Source organism: Fukomys damarensis, unplaced genomic scaffold (assembly GCF_012274545.1).
Source record: "Fukomys damarensis isolate Sample0158 unplaced genomic scaffold, DMR_v1.0_HiC HiC_scaffold_35, whole genome shotgun sequence".
NCBI lineage: Eukaryota > Metazoa > Chordata > Mammalia > Rodentia > Bathyergidae > Fukomys > Fukomys damarensis.
In genome coordinates, this window is record NW_022900947.1 from 30,418,998 (window position 1) to 30,422,023 (window position 3,026).

The window sequence follows — 3,026 nt, forward strand, 5'->3', positions numbered from 1 at the left end:
AAAAAAAAAAAAAAAAAGGAGGCTATCTTCCTCCAGCAAAAATATTTGGCCCCTTTTTCAAAGATAAAGTAATTGAGTGTGCCTGGAGTTGTTTCAGCATCCTCTGTTCTGTTTTACTGATCCACAAGTCTGTTTTTTGTCAATATGCTGTTTTGCACTTTAAGCCCAGTATTGTGTGATGCCTCCTGCCTTGCCCTTGTTGCCCAGCATTGCTTTTGATATTCTGGGTCTCTTTTGGTTCCACATAAATTTTAGGGTTTCTTTCTCTAGTTCCGTGAGAAATGCTATTGATTTTTTTAAAAATTGGGATTGTGTTAAATCCATATAACAGCTTTTGAAGTACGGTCATTTTCACTGTATCGGTTCTACTTATCCAGCAGCAGGGGATATCTTCCATTTTCTGATGTCCCCTTCAATCTCCTTTTTCAGAGTACTGTAGTTTTCATTGCGGAGGTCTTTCACTTCCTTGCTTAGGTTAATTCCTAAGTGTTTCATTTCTCTTCATGCTATTGTGAAAGGTTTTGTTTCCCTAATTCCTCAGTGGGTTTATTGTTGATGTACAGGAGTGTTGACTTTGTGTCATGCTACTCTACTGAATTTGGTTATTAATTCTAGGAGTCTTTTGGCAGAGTTTTGGGGTCTTCTAAGTAGAGGATCATATAATCTGCAAATCATGAAAATTTAACTTTTTCCTTTCTTATCCATACCTTTTCTTTCTCATGCCTAATATCTAATGTTTTGAGAACTATACTGTTTTTTTCTTTTCTTTTTTTAATTTTGTTTTGTTTGTTTTTTGGAGACAGGGTCTTACTATGTAGTTGAGACTGACCTGGAACTGACTAGCCCAGGCTGGTCTCGAACTCACAGTGATTCTCCTGCCTCAGCCTCCCAAGTGCTGGGATTACAGGCTTGCGCCACCATTCCAGCTTTCTCCTCTTTTGTTTTAAGACTGTCACACTATGCAGTTCAACCTGGCCTTGAACTACGTGATCTAGGCTGGCCTCAAACTTATGATGATTCTCTTGCCTCAGCCTCCTGAGTGCTGGGATTATAAGAGTGCAACATCTTACATGGCTTTGAGAATGATATTGAACAGGAATGGTGATAGACATTCTTGTTCTTGATTTTAGAGGGAAAGCTTTCAGCTTTTCTCCATTTAATATGATGTTGGCTGTTGGTTTGTCATAGATGGCTTTTATCAGATTGAGATAAAGACCTTTGTACCTATTTTCTTCAGGGTTGTAATCATGAATGAATGTTGAATTTTGTCAGATACTTTTCCTGTGTCTACTGTGATCATGTGATTTTTTTGTCATTGCCTCTGTTTATGTGGTGTATTACATTTATTGATCTGTGTATGTTGAACTATCCTTGCATCCCTGGAATGACTACTTGGTGACAACGTATGATCTTTTTGATGATTTGCTACATTCTGTTTGCTAGTGTCTTATTTGAGGAATTTTGTGTCAATGTTCATTAAGGAGATTGGCCTATAGTTCTTTCCTGGTTGAATCCTTTGCTGGCTTTGAAACCAGGGTGATGCTTACTTCGAGGAATGACTTTTGGAGTACTGCTTCCCTTTAGATTTCATTAAAAAGTTTGAGGGGAAAAAAAAAGTTTAAGGAGTATTGGTGTTAGATTTCTAAGATTCTTTTTTTTTTTGATACCAGGAATCAAACTTGGGTCCTTGTGCTTGCGAGGCAGGTGGCAGAACCATTGAGCTAATCCCTGGTGCAAGACCTCTAAGCTTTTTGTAGAATTGAGCAGTGAATCTGTCAGGACTTGGGCTTTTCTTTTAGTTTTACTTTTTTAATACTTTTAAAATTTCATTTATTGATATGAACTAGTCAGGATTTTTATAACTTCTTGAGCCAACGTTGGTAGTTCATATGTAACTAGGAAACTCTTATTTCTTCTGAATTTTCCATTTTATTTGTTTGTTTATTTTTGTACTGGGGATCAAACTCTTGCAAGGCAGATCAAACACTTACAAGGCAGGCACTGAGTTAAATCCCTGGCCCTGAATTTTCCATTTTATTAGAGTTCAGTTTCTCTAAGTCAAGTAGTCACCAATAATCTCATGGATTTTGGCAAAACCATTGTGATTTTGCAGTTTTCATTTTCTTTCTTTCTTTTTTTTTTTTTTTTTTTTTTTTTTTTTTTTTTGGTAAGAGTAGGAAAAATGTATTGAAAGAAAGAAAGCTTCTGGGAGAAACATAAAAGGAGACCAGAGGAAATGGGGATTTAGAGTAGTGATTCTAGCACTGGCCTCACAAGTGAAATGACCTGAGTTCAATCCCTGGTACCAAACCAAACAAACAAACAAACAAGAAAAAAAAACCAGAAAGGGGACCAGAAAGTGAGTTGCCCACCCACCCCACTTCTCAAAGGTGTTTCATGAGGCAAAGCCAGGAGGTGAGGTGGGTTCAAAGTGGACTGCAGTTTTCATTTCTAATGCATAGGTTTTGGGGGGCTTAATTTTATTAATTTCTGCCCTGATCTTTATAATGTACTCCCTCATGTTAGCTTTAGATTTGGATTGTTATTTTCTAGGACCCTGAGGTGCATTATTATGTTGTTTATTTGAGCTCTCTCTGTTTTTCTGATGTATGTGTTCACCACTATAAACTTCCCTCTTAGCACCGTGTTCCCTGTGTCACATAGGTCCCGGTATGTTGTACTGGCATTGTCATTTGATTCTAGGAACTAATTTATTCTGAGACCCACTGATTATTATTCAAAAGGGTATTGTTTAATTTCCATGTGTTTACGTGATTTCTGTGGGTTTTTTTGCCATTGATTTCTAGTTTCCTTGCAGTATGATCTGATAATATGCATGAAAATAATTTTGATTCTTTTGCTTTTACTTCAGCAATGTTTTGTGGGCTAGTATGAGGTCTGTTTTGGAAAAAGTTCTATGTGCTGCGGAGAAGAATGTGTATTCTGATGCTGTTGGGTGGAACACTTTGTAGCTATCTATTAAGTCCATTTGTTTAAATGTTTTGTTCAACTCTGAAATTTCTTTG